Below are 22,160 nucleotides of genomic sequence, written 5' to 3' on the forward strand. Positions count from 1 at the left end.
AAAAAGAATAAAATAAGCTTCATGTGAAAATATAACAAATATGCAAGAGATCAGTTGTCAAGAAGATAATTTCCTGTATTAGGAAAACATATTAAGACCATTTCATCTGAAGAATACACCTATATTCATTTCTTGAGGACTTGCTTCAATGCTCATACATATTCAGGATTGATAAAATGAAATGTCTTCTGTAGTTCTGAAACTATTTTGTTAGGGAAGGGATTGAAAACTTGGCTACATAGAATTTGATCTTGAAAGCTATCTTGTCTACAGCATCCTTCCTTGGAAATTGCATGAACTAAGTTACAATACTGGATAAGAGCAAGTGTTCCCATTTTCCTTATATTTGCATACAGATGGCAGTTTTTCAAAGATAAAATTATAAGCTGCTAATACACTGTCAAAGTTCAAACAATTTATGTTTAGTACAAACATCTCTAATAGAGTTACACTGCTGCAATGAAAATAGTTAAGTAGCCAATGGACCATTTCTCACCCATTTAGTACTGCTGTACAAGTACTGGGAATGCTATTCCACAATCTGGGGATTTTTTTATTTTATTTTTTTTCTGGTGTGGTTTCTTAATGAGCATCCATGCTGAATGAAAAGTGTTTTCATTGAAACACTGATGCTCTTTGAGAAACCACAGCAGAAGAAGAAAAAATATTTTTTGAACAAAGTATCATTATTATCTCAAATTTAAAGCACAGTTAATTTATTGTATGAATACACAAAGCTGCTTTTCTTTGACATTTATGATTTTTAACTGTCAATAATACACTGAAAACCACAAAATACTCTTTAGCTTACTGTTGTAATCAAGCAACCTGTATTTGTTCTAACAGGTAAGACTACAGTAAGACTTTTCTGTAAAATTTCCAAAATCTCTGTATGATTCCCCATGTGTCCAGATTTCTTAACAAAGAAAACATACTAAGAAATTTGTTGTTAGAAGGTATTCTAGAACAGTTTCCAATAATCTGTTCTTTTGTTTTGTTGTCAGAACAGTCCCTGCATCTTCTGCATAAAGTAGAGAAAGCCTTATGGCAGTTATTGAGATCTTCACTGATCCATGTAAAAATCATTTCACCACTCATCCCAGAAAGTATAAACACATCTCTTCTTAAGAGATTAAGATCAATGCTGTAACGACTTGTGTACAGATATATCTGGACTTGCTACAATACATAGTCTAAGATGACTTTGTAGATCACACTGACTCAATACTGCAGCATTTGTTTATGGAAACTCAAAGTTATTGGGCAAAATATGTATATGGAAAAGGATTTTCAGAAACAACCCAAAACTTGCCACTCTGCATGTCACCAGCAGCTGAGTTCAATATGGAGTGACGCTTTGCAAGTAAATTACTTCTGTGACTTCAAAGAGTCTATCAAAAGGTGAGCAACTACTGTTTCAAAATATGGGTCTTAAAAGACATGGGTTTGTTTCTGTTGAAATTAAATGGTCACCAGTGTAGATTAAAAAACATTCTTCAAGTGTACTGATGGCTTACAGTATTTCTATTTTCTCTGTCTCGCAATGGTCATGTTCTTCAGTTTCTGAACACTGAGTCTCAACACAAGGTCCAAGGGATGGAGTTTTAACTCTGATTGCAGGAATCTTTAATGTTCTTGGTTGTCTTCTGAAATTTAGTCATCCTTCCTGAGCTCAAAGAGGCCCTGTTTATCTTCTGAATTCCACAATATGGCTTTGAAGCTCAGCCCAGCATTTTTTCAGCAGCTCAGCTGAGGTAGAAGCTCAGCAAAGCCTGATGGCTGGAAAACTTCCTCTACAAACACATCTGCTGCCGTGCCTGGCAATGGCTGAAAAATTCAAAAGAGCTCTGCTAAGGCTGATGCCTAGCAACTTCTAGGAGACACTTCATAGAATCGTTTAGGTTGGAAAAGAAAAGACCTTTAAGATCCAGTCCAACTGTCAACCACAACTGAGCCTTTTCCTTATCTTTTGTCACTGTGTTTTCTCCCGCATCCAATGAAGGATGCAGATTGTCCTTGGCCCTCCTTTTGTTGCTAATGTATTTGTAAAAATAGTTGTTGTTATCTTTTATGGTAGTGTCCAGCCTGAGTTCTAGCTGGGCTTTCCCCTCTCTAATCCTCACCCTCCATAACCTCACGACATCCATGCAGCCCTCCAGAGCTGCCTGTCCCTTCTTCCAAAGGTGATAAACTCTCTTTTTTTTCCCCTGAGTTCCAGCCCAAGCTCTTTGCTCAGCCAGGCTGGTCTTCCCCACCGGCTCGTCTGTTGGCACACAGGGACAGCCTGCTCCTGCGCCTTGAAGACCTCCTTCCTGAAGACTGTCCGGCCTTCCTGGAGACCTTGGCCCTTCAGGGATGCCTGCCCAGGGACCCTGTAAACCAGGCTCCTCAACAGCCTAGTCTGCCCTCCACAAGTCCAAGGGAGAAGTTCTGCTTCCATTTTTTGTTGTTTTTTTTTTTTTTTTCTTTCCTTGTTTTTCTGGGTTTTACTACCAGCAATCTGAGAAAATGTGATTCCTTATTCAAAGAAATGATTTTTCCACAGAACAAGACAGAATTTCCCAAAAAATTGTTGTTACATTCAGGAAACTGGCTCCACCCTTCCAACATTTTCATTGTTCACAGAGCTTTTGTGACTTCTTAAAAATCCTGATATAGATTCAATTCCAAGCTCAAAATTCCTATAAAAACATGACCTAAAGCTGATAAAAAACCACTTCTGTCCACTGTGGCCTTTAATGTTTCACACCATTTCCAGTGAAATTGAGAGTAGTAGTGCTGGGGGCATTTATTAAGGGCAGAATTAAAACTTTAAGGTTTAATCTCAGCCCCGGTTAGAACTGAATTTTACCCACAGTGGTAGTAAACACTTCATCATACTCTTTTCTAGGGTTGCATCCATATAGTTTAAAATGGGGCATGTCACATTCTCCCTTGGGAGGCAGTAAGGCAGAGTGTCTGGGCATATATTTCCAAGCTCATTTAGACATTATGACCACCAGAAGCTCAGAAAAACACTTTTTTTTCTGCTAGTTCAAATACCTATGGCACTGCCTTTCTTTCCGTCTCTGTGATGTTCAGACAAACAAAACTCTAACTTACATGAAGGTGCTTATACTATGCTACCATGGTCAGGATGCCAGACTTCTAATGCCATGACTTTGTTTTCATGTAATGGATGAATTTTCACATAAAACTCTATATTTTTTTTTGTAGAACAGTATTTCCCTTCAAATGATATTTTCCATGTAAACAGAAACATGCCTTTAGATTAGATATTTGAAAAACATGCTTACTGTGACAAGAGTTTGAATTGACCCTGCTACTGGTGTCAGGGAGAGGTCATATGTAGCTAATAGCATGGCACAGCCCAGACATTATTAAATCAGAATTTGCTATAGACGTTTGGTTTTAAAATTTAAATTAGAAATGCATATTCATACAGTCTGGTCTTTCAAATATATACTCACATAACCTTGTTTACAAGAAAACGCAAGTGAGACCATTTGTGATGGATTTAGAAAACTAAGCAAATGCTTAAATTATTTCAAGTCAAAGGGATATGAAAAGCATATTTAAACACTGAACTGAATATCAAATTGGAATGATGGAAGTCACTTATAATTCATAGCTGGACTGTACATGCATTCCTCTTTCAGAATTATAGGATGAACACTGGTATATACAGTCCCTTCCCCTGCAGATTCTTCAAGTCAAACCCTCTGCTCTACTGTTTCCGTATAGCCCTTAGTTGTGTTTTGACTACTGTATTATTATTATAATAATAAATAATAGCAAAACAGAGAGGAAGTAATCAAACAAAAAAAAAAGTCTCCTAATAGAACCATTTATTGACTTCATTAATAGCCTGAATACTTAAAGGTTTTATGTTACAAACTGTGCAGCACAGAGACATCTACACATATCCTAATTAACAGCAATCACACACACTAATAGTATAACCTACTGCTTAAGTAAATGAACATCCTTGCCCCCTGCTGCCTTGAAGGGGCTGATAGGCATGCGCTTTATTGACAAAGTAAGCTAATTTACAGAGTGATTGTCCAAGAGGGAACTGCTGTTTATTTGTAGAGATTTTCCCATTGAACTTGCAGGGCAAACAACGTGCTTAAATTGTTAATTAAAATATCAACAGCTAAATGTAAATACTATGGTCTCTGGAAGTACAGTGACACATGTTTATTTATAAAGAAAGAAATACTCCTGGCAGTTTCTTGTTTGAAAGAAATGCTGGAAATCAAATAATGCCACTACTACGGGGGGTGGGGGTGGGGGTGGGGGGGGGGTGGGGTGGTGGGGAAGGAAGGAACCCTTCCTCACTCTTTGTTTCTCCACAATCACTGTCAGTAGTTAAACACCTTAAAGAGCCCAGAGACTTACGGACCCATAAAGGGTTTAATACCACTTCACAGTTTGTTTGAAGATACCTTACTGAAAAAATAATGAGGCAGGCTGCTTCTGGCAGAAGGAAAATCTGAATGACACATGATGGTATAAACTTCTGTGGAGTTCTCAACACACAGACTAAAGGCCCACTATGCTGAGTACTGAACGTTTTCTCACCAGCTCAGTAGGATAATGAACAAGGAAGATCAACTAATATTTAAATGGTCAAAGCATCAAAAACTTCTATTTCGTTCTGCAAAGTAAATGAGGTTATGTTGTGGAAATCATGTTGTTTTAGGAAAGAAAAGAAAACCAAACTAATAATAGAAGATTAATTTATTGATGAAATACGAAGTCGGCGCACACTACTCAACTGTTGCAACATTTGCTTCTCTCAAATGTCTTTCCTGAAGCTCTTACACTTAGTTAAGAAGCTACATATTGGAACAGTGACTCACACTCGGGTCCTTCCCTTTTTTCTGATGGGTGTTTCAAATTATAGAATGTTATTAATTTTTCCAGAGAGATAATGAGAACATCATTATTTGTAAAAGTGCTATTACAGTAGGATGATTAGACCTTGGACCTCAGAGGCAACACAGATACCCTTCGCAACTGGACCAGCTGACACACTTTGAACAACAACTTTCTCTTCTTAGATCTCCCTTTCTCAATTTCATAGTTTCCAAATTCCTACTTCTGAAATTATTAAAACTAAAAATAAAATGCTGTGTTTCATGTCAAATTAAATGTTTTGTCTTACCAAGATAACTTTTGCTGGCTGGTCAAAAATAGTTTGAAAACACATTTCAGGACAACCAAAACATATTAACAAACAAATAAAACAAATATTGTTCACAAAACCTCTCCTTGAAGCTAGCTATTACATTACCATAAATCAAGGAGACAATGTTCTTTTCTTGCATTTTAGATTAATGCCTACAAAGGAAGAAATAATTTGTTAGCTTTCTTACACATTTCTCAAAGACACTTACTTTGTCACTTTAGAGTAAGTGTCGCTTACTCTATACACTTTAATCTGTAAGTGCATGAAAGACAAATCTCACTTCATGTTATTGCAACGAATTATGATCAGCTGAGGTGGTATTTCCAGAAAAGGGCCTTTAATATGGTTTCTGTGCCAGTACAACAGTCCAACCTTATTAGATTTCTAGAAAAGTGTAAAGCCTGTAAATCTACAGCCCTAAACTGCAGATTACACAAACCAAAGAGGGTGCCGTGAGGAGCTTTAGATTAAATTTTCTTTTTTCTGATAAGGAGTGTATGTCTTTAGAGAAGAAAAATAAGTATGCTACCCATAAATAGGGAGACATAAAATTATTGAACATCATTTTTACTGACATTTGAGTAAAATATTGGAAGATGCAAATTAATGCTGAAAATTATTAAAGTACAAAGCATTAAAAATAACAACCAAAAAGCAACAAAACACTCCTCTCAGATTACGTATACTGGCTATTACTGCTAAACAAAGTGGTCGGTAGTCACTGTAGATGCTGCTTTGAAAATGCCAGTTCTGGGCTTAAGGGCAGCCAAAAAGAATGTCTGAAATTATTAAGAAACAAATTTGGAGCAAACCCTCAATATATCATTACACTGCTGTGTAAATCCATGATGGATCTATCTCAGATACGGAATGCCCCATCTAAAAACAGATAATTAGAATGTGTGCCACAGATTTCATGAGACAAAAGATGAAGTCACTAAAAGTTTTTGTCCTGAAGGAGATGACCTAAAGGAAACATGAAACAGGTCTACAAAATCATGCACAGTAAACAGAACGTAAAGAACAGTTATTCATTATTCCTCATGAAATAGAAACTAGAAGGAAAGGCAAAGAAATGCTAACACAGTACGTTTAAAATGGTAAAACATGCAATTCTTATTTGAAACTGTGAAAGTAACTGTCACAAGATGCCATGAGGACCAAAATAGAAATGGGTTAAAAAAATGCTTACATGACTTCACAATATGCTATTAGCTATTAAACATGATGGCCTAAATTCAAATTCCAGCTCAGGAGGCTCCAGATTACTAGCAACTGGGGAGGTATAACAAAGAAAGCCCCATTTCCCCCTCACACTTGTTTCCCCAGGCATCTGCTACCATACCCCCCACTGCTGGGAGCTGGATGCAGAGGTTACTGAACCTCCCGCCTGAATCGCTGCTGCCATTCTTACCTTCCTACATAATTGCATGTCAACACACCTGTTTAATTATTCGATGAGAATTTGAACAGTCTAGGGCTTGGTATGTGATACTTTTGAAAATGAGCTCTGAAAGACTTCATTTTGCAGGGGGCCTTGTAAACCTTTTTTTTTTTTTTTTTTTTTTTTACTAAATTTGCATCTAATACTGTTAACTTTTGGAGAAGGGAATGTATGGATTTAAAAAGCAGTACTTGGTTGTCATGTACAGCTCTGTGAATTATTTCCATTCAGATTACATACCTTTCATAGCACAATCTAACTTCTGAAAAAAAAACCTAAACCCAACAAACCACAGCTATATCTGGATGTGTTGAAGATTTACTGCAAATTATTGTTCTAACTATGAAATACAGATGGACTTCACAGCTTTGATTTGCCCCTGGTAACCAGTTTGTACAGTCCCAGAATACCGTTTTTATACATAACAAATTCTGTGTGGATAGGTTACATGCTTCTGAAGAAACAGCTGCATCTCAGACATATTTTTTTCCCCCATAGGCTAGAAAGTCTTTTGGGGACATGCTGGATTTCCCAGTTCTTTAGTCCTTAACAGATCAAGTGAACTTCATTTTGAAGACGTTTGCATAAGTAACGGTGAATGACAACTGAATTACAAATAGGTCTGTGTTGTAATTGAACCACTGTGCAGACAGAAGTGGAGTTCCAAGATTTGCACACTTAAGAAAAAGAAAAGGAAGCATTTTTTCTAATCACAAACTTTATTAATCACTTGTCACAGATGCAACCGTAGCAGCTATTAATCATTCACATACAAGAGCACTCCTGTTGGTTCGCTAGCCCAGGTATAAATTATCATGTCAAAGATTAACCCATTTTGTTTCATTAATACTTTATTTTATTTCCTTCCACCCCTGTTTTCGCTTGCAGAAAAGGCTTGAATTGTCTTTTTGGACAACTGGAGCCTGAATGATTAATCATAGTGACAGAGGGTTGACCACAGGGTCAACAAACAATGAATAAAAACATAAGACATGGGTTCATTCCAGGTTATACTCATGTTTCATTTCAGAAGTGAGAGAACAGCAGGCTCTTTTCTTCAGAAATTACTGCCTAATAGTCAGAAGGCAACCCCAACACAATGCATGTGCGGTCACTTCCCCACAAAAAAACCCAGAGCCATTTGTTATTAGAGTTGCTGTGTAGGCCACCCAATCTGGTGGAACAACACACTTCAGCAATTTCAAAGCACAGTTAAATGCTGATGTCTCCAGGGCTTTGAGTACTGCAAACAAAGCCAGCCAGCAAGCCACAGAAACTTCCCCTGAAGTGTGATATAGGATCATAAATACACGGTGATGGCTATTAGGCTCATAAGTTGTAGTCAGAAGATCTTATAATCAAAAGTCCTCAGGGTTGTACTGCTAGAAACAAAAGTACTGTGAAAGGAAAGAAAATGAAATAGCCAGAAATGGACATTACTGATTGACTAATTGAGAGTCTTACAAAGACTTTTAGCAATTCTCAGGGAAAAAACAGGATGTAAATTACATTGTGATTGTGAAAAGAATAGATTTTTATAATATTTAAGTGAATGCCATTTTTTTAATACATTGGCTTCTGATGCCATGTATTTGGAGACAGGCAGATTAGGGTCTAGCTCTGGTAAAAAGCAAACAACAAAAAGGGTAACAAAGCTATTCCCTCCTTCCTACAGGTTAAAAGGAAGTTGTCATTTTGATGGTCATTAGAAAATTTTCCTCTGTTGGACCACAAATCTAATAGTGATATTTTCAGGCCAATGGAACAATCCTATCAAATGTCTCAAAATCCCTAGCAAGTTTTCAAGGTCTAATTTGCAAGAGTAAAGGTCTAGAGAAGGATGCTCACTCAAAACTCTCCAAGAGATGAAACACTGTAAAAAACTCTTTGATAGCCTCCATTTCTAAGTGATACCTCACTTTTTGTTTGTTTGGGTTTTTTTTTTAATACTTGCCAAAACTAAATGGGAAAAATCAAAGAAAAGAGAATATCTTCAGATGAGAGCAAAAGGATTGGGCAAACACTCAGAAAGAAAACATGGACTCATTTGTTGCAGCTTTCATGCATAATCTATGCTCTGATGGACAAAATAGCCACCCTGCGAGAGTGACAACTGTGAGAGTGAAACTTTCTCTGAAGTAATTTTTTTTTTCAACAGACTTAACTCATCTGCATATATACATTTTCAGAGCTTACTCTGAAAAAAGTGGGCAAATGACTGCTCAGCACTGTTGCTACTTTTCTAATTTAAGATGGTCTTTGGAACTTACAATTATGTGAACAGAAACTCTAGCACATAATATTTTAACTCCCTTTGTGCCTGATATTTGAGTTGGCTCAAGATGTGGCTAAAAAAAGATGTAAGCAGATAACCATTTCATCAAAATCTTTTTGTTATAAACACATTGTAAATTTAGAAATCAGCTAAACTCCTTAATGCAACACTACACTAACCAGACCATTGGTACAAATGTTATTAGTACTCCAACTGCATTTCTCTAATGCCACTCACTATCAGTGTCCAACCGTGCAGTGGAGACCAAAAATCCTTAGCAAATCTGTCAGTCTTTGAACATTACGTACCTCTTGGGTGGCATTTTCTAGGCACATTACAACTATCGACGTCAGCATTCCTGTCTTAGAACATGGAAACTCAGGTGAAGAGAAGTGCCCAAATAACTGAGCTAGGGACCAATCCAAAGCAATCTACATGCTGAACGGCACTTTAGCCAGTGTAGCGCCTTTTCCTAATGATACCGACCACAAACACTTTTGAATAGCAGCTTGATTCACCCAACAGTATCCTCAACAAAGGGGTGATATGCAAGGTCTGAAGTCATGCAGTTTATAAGACATGCAATACTGACACACCACATAAAACTACCGGCGTTCTCCAGGTACTTAAAGCAGTATGTGGATTTCTTGGAATACATGAGCTTATAGATGCTGATTCTTCTACATGCCCACTGCAAACCACAGAATTTATTCGAGGGTGGCTGAGCTTGCCAATATCTCCATATTAAAAAAACCAAACCCAACCAGTGGATGAATACTAACACAACTTTACTAATAGAAGCCAGCCACAATACAAAATAATAAATTGAATATATTTGCATAAGTGACAACTCAAACCACACAAGTTTCTGTGAAGATTCGTGTGACTGAACTTAATTTCAGTCACCTCATTCTTAGATGTTTTTTCTAATCACTTCACTTTGCTTTGTTTTGTAACCCCTACAATTACCATGAGCTTTTCAAGGAAGGCAATTTTTGCCAACCAGTTAAATGCAGGACTCAGGAAAGATCTTTATATACAATCTGTCTGATCTAGCTCGTCACCTGAGAGGATAAACAGGATTTACGCTGGTCTGTAGGCATTAACTCTGTGAGCTTGAAAATCCTACCTGTTCTCAGCGTGACTGCCTGCCCAGCTCCACTGTATTACTTTTTCAGGGTTCCATAAAGGTAGGGATATTTGGGTTTGGTTTGGGGTTTTTATAAAGTCCTGGATAAAACTGAAATTATTTTCCTCACACTTCTCTCAGCAAAATTAACATGAAAGTATTTTTTGCCTTGCAAAGTAGGTAGTTTAATTCCAGCTGAAATGCTTTCCTTTTCAAAGTTTTCCGGTTCTAGAAGGTTTAAATGTTACAATTTAAAAAGTGTTACATTCAAAAAACTGAAAAAAAACCCACCAAACCAAACCACACCAAATAAAAAAGCTGGCAATGAAAACCTGGAAGTTTAAATCTAGAAAATGTTCAAATTAAGTCTTTCACTTTTCCATAGATTTTGTCTTTCATTTTTCAGACAAAACAATACAATACGGTATATAAGCCCCATACTATATAGTCACGGACACTTGAATAACTTTACTTTTTGGGCAAGCATACTCCTTGGAAAATGTAAGTCAGTTGTAATTAATATATTTTTTTTGTTTGTTTAGTAAAAAAGAATTACTCAGGATGTTATTTGCACTACTTTTCTCAGAGAAACTTCCAGTATTAAATTAATTCCAGGAAATTTGATGCTTTGATCTCCAGTGTGATTATTCTGGGTTAATATTTAGTGTATTTCATAAATTAATGAGACATGAATGATGTTTCTGTGAAAAGCTGCAATTTTGAAGCACACATTCAAAGAAAGCGTGAGGTCAATGTTTTCTATTCTTCTATGTCCCTATTTGACATTTCACCAGTTTAAAATAGAACTGCAGAGTGTTTAAGTGAAGTTTAATTCTGAGCCTTGAAGTCTAATGAATAATTGCTAGCCATTTTCTTAAACAAATTGTTTTCACACCAGTTGACTGGTGTATTTTATACATTTTCAGACATAAACAGAGAGTTAGGACCCCAGGGAATACCCATTCTCAGTAGCAGTTAGGCACCTATCTTCAAAAATATTTTAAATCCTTAATGATATTAATCTGAAATTAAAAATTAAAGATTTCACAAAGCTTCTGTCTAGGGAAGGAAAGGGTTTCTAACTTGAGGGTCTTGTATGAAAAGTGTGACCATGCTTTCCCAAATCCGTCCTCAGATTTTTGCTCAGAAACTGCAAAAACATTTAAAATAATGTTCAAACCATGTATGTCACAACATGCTTGTAAGATGACAGCACTTAGGCTGCATCTGTCAGCCTTACCAAGACGTCCATGTGGGAGACAAGACTGCCATTTTCAACACTGCAAGAATCTGGTTTGGAAGCCAAAGCATTAGAATATAGCCAGCTGCTATTTGAAGGTGAATATGTTTGCCATTTAGAGGGAAAGGTTGAGAAATGGTGGTCGCCAGAAAAGAGTACGGCCCTCAAGGTAGGTGGATGGCTGACAGCTTTGCTGGAGAGGCATTGTGGACCTGGTGTACACACACCAGCAGGGTGGAGCCAGCGAGTTAGCAAATGCTCAGCCAAGGGACCTGCTGCCCCTCGTCTACTTCCCACAGTTGTTAGTCACGAATGCCCCATGGAGAAAGGATTGCTCAGTTCTTGCTTACCCCAAAAGGAGTGCAGAAGTGCTGAATTTGAGAAAGGATGCTCAAATTCAGGAACTACTATAGTGAAAGATCACTCTCTCTCTCTGCTTATCCGAAAGGGGTGTTTCAACTACAGATTGGCTTGATTTATGACATCACACCATACATTCGTTATCCATTAATTTACTATTATGTGGGGGGAAAAAAGTTGAGAGGAATAACAACAACAATAACAAAAAAAAGTAAATTCTGAACAGTTCTGAACAAGCTCCATATAAACATGCTAACTTGAGGGAGACAAGATACTTGAATTAAAAATACATCTTAAACCCTTAAAAAGCTCCCTTGCAAGTATTTTACCAAATCATTCATTATAATGTTTCTATAGTCCACTGATCACTATGGAATATTGCACTTATTCTAGCAACAGAGGGAATAAATAAACTGTACATCAAACCAGTTGTGAAAATTGGAGGAGTTACACAAACTAAACAAATAAAATTAAACCAATTTTAGTTGTCTTGTGTAAGGTTACAAGGTGAAGAGTATGAGCTATAAAACAAAAGCTGCTCCCCATGGTAGCTGATACCTGCATGTCAAAAAGCCTGTTCAAATTAAAAACTACAAGACCTGGAGGTTTACCTAGAAACACTGAAATAATTTTCAAGCCTCTTCTTGAAAATCAGCACTGTTCCGTTGGGAGCTACGTTCTTTGGAAGACCTTCTGTCCTTTATTAAGCCACAGGTGTAAGTAAAATTGAAGAGGCTGTCTCAAGAGAAGCTTAAAAATTATATTATACTGGATGACATCAGTAATTCAGATGACAGCATAAAATCTTAATTTATTCAGAAAATTACATTTTATTTAGTCTAGCTCTGCAATTTGAAAATTTACCAGAGAGACATCAATACACATTTCTTGCAAAGAAAAGGTATAAGCATCTGACATTTCTGTGTGGTGCCAACAAACGGCTTTCAGTATTCACACAGGATTTTGCAGGCAGCAATGTGTTTGAAAACACGGAAGTCCTATATAATGAAATGCCCATTCATTTTTCATGTTACACTGTTCTGCCCATTCTTTCCTCCCCTCATATATCATGCTTTTAATAACACAAGATTTTTGCCACTGCTCCATTAGCTCAGTATCCTTTTTCAAACTGTTGTCAACTTGTTATTTTTCAGCAGTTGACAACCTGCCTATGAAGTGTTGTACCTGGAGGTATATAGCTCACCAGATTCCTACAGAGATTATACAGAATAATTGTGCAATGTATTATTAAACTATTAGAAATTCTATATGAATAACAATGGAAACAATGGACTGGTGTTTTATTTGTTCTCCTCAATAAAGCCTGTCAGAAAACATCAACAAATATTCACTGAAAAATCTCGTTCCATTACAATAATGACATATTGTAAGATCATTTCAATTTCATCATAATAGGTTTGAAAATACTAAAGAATCTTCCAATACTTAAGCAATGTTGAAGTTTTTTTAATTTCTGATCCAATTATTATTACATTATTTTATATTATGCATATACTATAGATAAATTAAAATTAAAGTAGGACAAAATTGTTTTTTATAGAAAGACCTCAAGTCTTAAAATACTTCCCCCCCCAAGAAATTGCTTTAGAAATCTGAAATATTCTTAAATATTCTACCTTGATTTTGAAATTAGCCTTTAAAAATGTATAGATATTATTTTTTTCTCATTATTGGAATAGGTATCTTTATCATAGGCCAAAATCTTTGGCTGTACTGAATGTGTGACAGTGAGAAGAATGGACTATACTATAATGTAAAACAAACAAACAAAAAAAGACAGCCAGCTAAAGCAAAGTGAGCTTAACTATGTTATGCTGCAGATGTTGTCAAACAACTGTGTATGAATGACATGTCCCCAGTAAAACTACCCAGATTTCACTTCACTCTATATTACTGTTAAGATATCCTGTGTGTGGATTTTCCATGGATCAGGGAGTCTGGAGTCCCACATTGTTTAGCTACACAGTCTCACTGTGCATCTTACCTGTGCCTTGCAATGTGGTTTTTTTTGGGTTGTTTTTTTTTGTTGTTGTTTGTTTGTTTGTCAAGTAAGCACAATTGCTTAAACAATATATGGAAGACTGAACTAGAATTGTTCAATGAGAATTAGAACCAGAGCAGAGGAACATTTTAGAAGTGTAACAAATTGTAGGAATAATTTATTCGTTCAGCACAAAACCTAAATGACTGTGGATGATAAAAGTGTCTAACCCTTTATTGACTTTAAATTTGAGATTTTATGAGAATACTTAGTATATACAGAGTACTGGGAACATTTTGTTGTCTTCCTGTCTAAAGCTTTTAACTATACAATTTTCTACACAGCCAGCACCGAGTAGGGATAAATTTTCCTAACATAACATCCTCTCTCTAACCACAGTACAACTTCTGTGCCTGTTCCCCAGTACAAGGCACAGCTAGAATTTCTGAGAAAAAAAAAAAAAAATGTATTATATCAAGACTGTTAATGGATATGACTACCTCGATTACTGTTTCTGAAAATGCAAATAATATTATTTCTGTAATTCCCAATATTTAGAACTATATGCTGTGGATTTTTTACTTGCCTTCATGTAGAGGGCACGTTATGAAGAGATGCTAGTGATGGGAGCTGCAGCTGGTGCTTCAGAGGGGATTGCTAGGGTTGCTGTGAAGCCACCTACGTTGAAAACTTTTAGCAGGGTACAATGTGTCTTCCACAAGACAAGAAGAAACACACTCCCTGTCCTGCACTTCTCCCTTCTCTAGTTCAGATTCAGGTGAAACCAAAATCTTGATTCCCAGTTTCTGTGCAGTAAGGAATAGAGACTCAGACACCCAGGAGTACCAGCAGCAGGACCTGAGGTGGGTTCTGAGGACACAGGTGGGTTCAAGCTCCAGGGCCAGCTCCAAATCTTCCAAGCAAGTGACTATGCAGAGCATCCACCTGGTTCTGCTGGATCAAATGCTTCTTCTGTCACCTGTGACCTGACCAGAACTCTTAACTGCCATCAAAAAACTCATTTGAAAAGGTTCTTTTTTTTTTTTTACATTTACTTTGTGAAAGCCACACCTTTATGAAAAGGTTTAGAGTTTCAAATGAAAAGCAAAATACTGTCAGGCAAAGCACCTTCTCTGATGAATTTCCATTTTCCCCTGAGAAACAAACTTACTTTAAAAAAAAATTCTAAGCAGTTATAATGTCTTTTCCAATCACAGTTCCAGTTACTCAAGTGAACTCAGGAGGGCTACTGAGGAAATCAGTTACTTGGAGCTTTTTTTCTTTTTTTTGGAAGGAATCATACCAGATAACTGCAGGTTTCCCTTATGGGAAATGTGTTTTCTTTCTTTCCAGAAGTCTCTGTTTCCTTTTTTAACTCTCTTTGTTGAATGGTAAAAGAAAAATGTTTTTTAAAAAGCAGAGTACTCCGCCAGCCCTAGATAGCTGGCTGTGCACTGCCACAGGAGCGTGGCTGTACGACTGCCTAAGCTTTCTGCTCTACTGCTGCTATTTTAATACCACAACTTATCATCACACTCCAGCAGGGTGACCCAGCTGGGAGATTTCAAGTGACTTACAAGCAAAAGATCATCTTTATTTTTTGCAGCTTCCTTCTGAACTAACTGATTGTAAGCCTTCTGAAAATAGAGCTGGTATATTTAATTATTATTTTTTTTTTAGTCATGAAAGTTTCTAAACTCCAAAAAATCGTACATTTTTGGAGAAAGCGGGACTACATGACCTAGCGGGAGAGACGGAGGGAAGGAGGCTGGTATAGCCAGGAGAGGAGAAGGCTCCAGGAAGACCAGAGCCAGTCTTTTCCCTGAGCTGTATGGTGTGAGAATAAGGAACAACAGCTATAATCTGAATGAGGGGAGGTTCCAAAAGGACATCATAAAAACATCACTCTTCGTGCAGTTCAGCACTGGAACAGGTTTGACGGCAAGGTTGTGGAATCACTATCCCTGAAGGTGCTTTAGACTTGACAGTCCCAAGTACCGTGGTCTGAATTCAGTGCTGACACTGCTTTGAGCAGAACATGTACCACAGGCTCCACAAGGTCTTCCCAGCCTGAGCAGATCCATGATTCTGTCAGTACTGGTATAATGGGAAACAAATCTAACTTCTTCAGAGTGCAGACACCCCCCCCCCCCCCCAAATTAGTAAAAATCTTTGCTTTGCTTCTGAACTTATAAAAGATGCAGCCACTTAGTCCTGATTAAGAGATAGTTGGCTTTGCAGGGACTTTAAATGTTTCTACAGATATTTTGAAATGTCATGAATTTTGAAGGAGGCAAGGCTTAAAACTGGATTTGTATGGAGTAGCTTGCCTGCCTGTTAGCAGAACCTACCCCTTAGTTTTTGAGTATCTTGGATTTCATTTTTTCTTAAGAAGTAATTTTTCACCCATCTAATTGTATGAAAAAAACGTGGGGAAGTGAAACTAATGGAATGACCTTTGCTGACTTCAACTTGTGGTTGAAGCCCTAATTAAGGGAATAGTACACAGACACACACTATTCCCCTTTTGTTCCTACTGGAGCTCTGTTCATTTATAAGAAAAATCTTACCACTTTATTGTCATGCCCACACACATAATAAAATACAGTCCCAAAGATCTTACAAGCCAAACATAAGAAGGAAGTCAACTGCTCTTACACTGCAGGAAACTAACAGGCATCCTGCATTATAAAGCAATAAGAGAACACGGCTTCTGTGATGTCCCAGCCCACGTTCACTCAAATAAAAGCAATCAAAACCACCAGCGCTGGCGAGCTGTGTATATCCCCAGTCACGGGTGTGCTATTCTTGTCTTTAAATAATAGTTACAGAACTACAACTAAATATGGTGCTAAAGTCACAGTTTCTGCTACTTCATGACATGAGTGCTCTTTCAGTAAGCATTTTGTGTTCGTCAGAGCCACAGGACAGAACCATACAATCCCATTCCTGAACTGATACACTGAAAGGTGATTGGTGTTACAAGACATTTTGTTATTTTTTACTACAAACAAATCCTCCATGATTTATTTATTTTTTACAGCATAGCATAAAGAATAAGAAAATAAGAACATCCAGAAATGCATAAAGTAACTAGTTAGTCCTTCATTTAGAAATAGCTGATTAATCATATGCCTAAAAAAAATAATAAAATTCCTGTGGTTTAGAACTACATTTGCCAGAGGACCCTCTTTACAGGAAGCTTGCTGCAGGCAAGAACTGACTGGTAGGTGGGGCTGGCAAGTTTAAGCACTTTAATACCAGGTTGTCAGAAGGGGAAAAACAAGTATTATGTCACAATTTTCAGAGGTCAAAATTTAGACCGTTTTTTAAGCTGTCAGTTATCATCCTGGTTTTGATGCAGCATGCTGGGTTCTGGGTTCTCAAATTTATCTCTACTGGTTTTACATAAATGCTTTTAAAATAGAAGTTATCAGTGCATGAAGGACACAATCCCACTGACTTCTAGTTACCTGGAAGTACAAGGCTGGTTAAGCATAAACTTGGAACTTTCTTAGAATTACAGGAGGCAAGAAGGAAGAAGCAAGTGAAGTACAGATGTGTTCTCAAAGATACCCACTGAGTCATCAAGAAAATGGAATTTACCTCTTGTAAATAAACCACCAAATGCTACTACTGTGCAAGAGCACAGCCTCATTGATATCTCTGTTAATGTAAGCTAAGGATTCAGACAGCTGTGCTAACAAGCATCATAAAAAAATGATTTCACAGCCCTCTCACTGAAATGTGCAAGTTCCAAGGAGTAAAAATGATGTAATTTGTGATGCAGACCAGTAATTACAACTCCAGTGGTTTACCACTCTAATAAATACAAAGGGCCAAGCAGTGCTAACCTGGACGTACTCATTCAATTCCTCCTATCACCCCAATCCACTGCATACAGGTCGGAGATCAATACTAACAAAACTGTCGCTGTGGTATCAGGTTCAGTTCTGCTGACGTACTATTATATCTTAATTTTCCTGGACACAAAATCCAACATAATTAGACATACTCTGGAGAAAATGTTTCATTTATTCCTTTACTGTCATTAGTATTGAGATCAAGGTGGGAAACAAAGAACAGTAACCTGCACAGCAGTGCAGTAAACATTTTTCCATGGTTGCCTGCTAGCAATGCCATTTATTATTGTTTGAGAAGGCTCAAGCCAGTTCATACCAGTAAACAAAACTTTTCAGCCAACCTAAAAGTGATACTTCTCCAGAGGTTTCACAAAAAAAAAAACCCACCCAACTGTTTGAATTCAACAATTTCTGTGTTTATTTTCCATATTGCTATACAGACCTATGCATTCATTCATAATTATTAATCAACTATTAAGCATTTAATATAAAACACTGATCATTAACCATACTTACCATTAATAACTCAAAACCATAATAAAAAATTGCAAGAAATCCACCACCAGTTGATATCAGCCTTTATATTTTCTTGTTCTTATCATTTTAAATAACATGAATCACTTTTCCTAAAATGCTTTGTATTACATCAAGAAAAAGTATTTAAATAATGTATTTGGAAAGCGGTACAAAAAAGATTTTGATTTATACTGGAGACGATGCCCATTTTTCTGAAGAAAATGACAGAACACCTCTAGTGAATCTAATAAAAGATTATTATGAATGACTGGTAGACCAAAAAGCTTGGTTTTAATGCTACAGTCCAAAGGCAGGTTTAACCTGATAGTAAAAGACTTTAGTTTCTAATTTTTGTATTATTTCTGAACCCCAGAAAAAGCGCCCTTTCTGCAGGGATAGCTGAACACCTTAAAGGTAAAACCTTCCTTGGTGCAGGCCTAGGCAAATTATGGTCATCTTCACAACACAATTAAAAAAAAAAAAAAAATCAAAGCAGATTGTCTGATTTAGCCCACTTCACCAAAACATATTTCTCATTTTGTTATATATATATATATACACACATATGTTTCAGCTTTTTCCCATTCCCTGTTCCTCCAAACAGATGTACAGGAAACACAACAAAGATTTTATTCATGATCAATTCTTGTGTGGTTTATGCATGTGCATTCTGTAATAGATATGCAATTTTGGGCTTGAATGAGCCTATCTTTTAATTTTATGGAAACCAGAAGTTTCCAGTATAGGTACAGACTGGGGGTGGGATGTTAGAGATTACAGATGAAAATAGCTTGCCTTTCTCAATCAACTTTTGTTAATTCCCTGGGAGTGTTTCAGAAGGCTCCCCTAGGCTACTCTAACACAGCAATCTATGTTCTTGCTTAATTTTGCCTATTAAATGCAAATAAAACAATTGAACTGTCTTTGTAAAAGGACAGATAAACATCTAAGTATTTGAAGGATCATGGAAACTAACTAATCATGGAAAGTAACACGGACTTTAAAATACATCAGAGTGCCTGAGTCACGACAGTACCAGCTCTACTGTTCTGATTAGACTTTAAATGGAAAAATCCGTAGGATGAGGAGGGGACTTCACTGTATACTCCATACTGTGACCATGTGAAGGTAAAATAAAGCGGAATGCCAAGCACAGCTCTGTAGACTAAACAGGCAAGATCCTCAAAATCCTAGGCTGCCCAAATCTCTAAACAAGAAGATAGAAGCAGTAGGTTACAGGCAAACCCATGATGGCCTGTGAACAGGTGGCCACAGTGGCTATCATCCTCAGCACGTCCCTGCCCCACCACCGGTACGCATTGGTCTTCAGTCCCTTCAGTGCTACACAGCAGAAGAAAGGTTTTAGACCTGCACAGTTAATAACACCCAACCAAGTACAGAAGCATTCCTTGACTGGTTTGTTGCATCAAAGCCAACAGATTTTTGGGAGTGACCTGGGACCAGAGCACTGCTACTTAGATCACCACAGACAGATGCCAAAGCCCCATTATTCTAACAGCCTCTCTCATTAAATAAAATCACAGTATTTTGTGACTGGAAAGAATTCTGATGACAAAGATCAATCAACTCTTCGAGGTTTGCATTAGAGCTACTGTCACTCTCAGTCTTGCCCTTCATATTTTGAAAGAGCCTTTACTCTAGATTTCCCTAAACATCCTGGTGTGAGACACCGAGCTAAATCACCTGCACTGTCTTCTCAAATGGCATTGGCAGCTTTCAGAGTGTACTTAAGAGAACACAACCCATCAATCGCTGTTGTCTAAAAACATCAATTAACATAAGAACAACAACATTAAACGTTAGGTGCTACAGTGAGTTTTTTTCATGAAAGCAGAGAATTGCTAGTAGCAACCTAGTTTTTTTCTTACTCTAAATAAATAAAGCTGGAATGAAGTAAATTCATGATTTGCATGACAGTGGACTAAGTGAAAAAAAAATCAATCATTCTCACAGGATTAAGTAGAGCTTCAAGTTGACCAAGGTTGCTTACCTTTGAGAATAAACTATTCTTTACAAGAGAAAATCTCAAAGACTTTGAACAAGCAAGTTGCTTTCAACTAAATGAAAGCAAGGTTTACATTTTATTGGATTTGTGTTTGCTATCTAATGTGGTAACAATGAAGCATAGCTAAACATTTGAATGAAATTAAATAGAAGGCATCTTTGATTTGCAGAAAGTCAAATCAAGTGCAATTTTGCTTTGAGCTACAGGTATAATGTGGAGTGGATGCCCTCAGAAAGTCTCTTGAAAAAGTTTGAAATTACATTGTTCTTGGTTAACTGTAGATTTCTGCTTTTGAGGTTTGGGGTTATTCTCTTTTGAATATATGACATCAAAATAACTGAGAGCAACAGCATTTCCCCACTGCCAAAATTCTTCCAAATATTTGAAACACTAGAAGTACTCCTGATGAAAACAGCAGCCATGACAAATGCCAAGTGTCAGCGGTACTGCAAAGCATATCATATTCCTACCATTTTCTTAAACATATGCATAGATACACGCCTGTACGTGCAAGTATGCACCCATGTAAATGAAGAATATATCTGGGCCAAGAATAATCTAAGCCTTTAATTCTATAGTAGCAAATTTTCTTTACTTTTATAAAACTTTTGAGTTTTATAAAACATCTTGCCCACTTCCATCTATTTGTAAACTTTAGAAGTCAGTCATTAGAGGACTTCTCTTCTTCACGTCAACATTCTGCAGCTGACAGCACAAACCCAGAATATTCCACCCAGCTTCCTGACCAGCAATCATGCACTGCTGTGTGTACACTGCTACAAACAGCATTTCACAGTAGCACTGTAGTTACAAAAGTACACCTGGACATTCTCCTCCTCCATTTTAAAACAAGTCATAAATATTTACCTAAGAAATTTCAACCAAATTAGCTTGCACACGATACAGCAGCTCTCATGTCAGTGAAGGACCCTTCTCCTACATAAAATATTTTCTGAGTTTATATAACAGTTCTTGTACTTAAGTTATGCACATTTATCTTGAAAACCAAGTTGAACAGAGCAGGAGCCAAGCTACTTAAGTAAAAGCAGTCTACACAGGCCTTACACACAGGCTCACGTTCACACATAGGCTTGCACCCTTTTTTCTGAAATAAGGAAAGTGACGGGTATTTGATTTCATTAGGGTACTGTAAGAAGATGCCAGAAGGAAACTGAGAAAGAGTTTTAAATTGAAGGTGAGTGAGCAAATAACCCACTAATGATTTCAAATTTAAGAACATACATATTTTTACTAGCCAGACACTGTCTTCAGAGAAATCCTTAGAGGGTTTCTATACCTTCTTCAATTCGTCAGTCTTTATCATCCTAACAAAACCATATCTGATTCATCTCTGATGTTAACCAGGCCAAATCTGATTCATTCACAAACAGCTGGTGCTTCCATGCTTTTCCATTTTCTTTCAATGATCATATGTCCTGGTGGGAATAATGTCTTAGCCAGATTTCTGAAATGAGTACAATCTTTTTCTCTCCCCCTCTCTCTCATACATATTCAGAATTTCTATTTCTGTGTGAAAATAGTACTTGGATTCATGCACATGAAAATTCTCAGACTCAGACTTTGAACTGAGCTGTTTTCTGGAATTGATGCTAATGGTCTGTAGATGCTGGCAGTGCTTCACTGCTGTCCGGCAAGTCTCCAGCTTCACATCACTAAGAATCAGAACCTCTGACTCAGTCCAGTTGTCACAGGAATAAAAGGAGGGACTGAGGGATCAGAAAGTGGGGACACAGTCTTTAATCTCTTGGGGAGAACAACTGTCAGCTTATATATTTGCACAACAGATTTTGACTGAGGATGAGGGAAAGACTCTATATTACAAATAAATAATAAAACTTATCTATTTCTTTCTGCTTCCAGTTTAGTATTATTGTAGCTAATGAATCTAGAAGAGCAAAATAAAATATCTTTTGTCTGAGGAAGCCATGATCTGTTCTGCAACAGAAAGCAAAAAACCATTACAGAACAGCCAAACTCTACCTTCTCTACTGCTGTAATTAAGTGCTAACATCCTTAACTGAAGTCTGCAAGGCAAACGGTACTTAGCCGTCAATGTGATTTGGAATGATGGATTTTTAAATATCTGCAGT

General features: G+C 37.1%; 1 protein-coding gene across 1 annotated transcript in view; it reads right to left on the minus strand.

Annotated features, from left to right (window-relative positions):
* Positions 1-22,160, minus strand: part of TENM2 (teneurin transmembrane protein 2) — a 1,028,597-nt gene that overhangs the window by 942,978 nt on the left and 63,459 nt on the right. The gene's annotated exons all lie outside the window — the stretch shown is intronic.

Source organism: Falco punctatus (assembly GCF_963210335.1).
Source record: "Falco punctatus genome assembly, chromosome: 8".
NCBI classification, from domain to species: Eukaryota; Metazoa; Chordata; class Aves; order Falconiformes; family Falconidae; genus Falco; species Falco punctatus.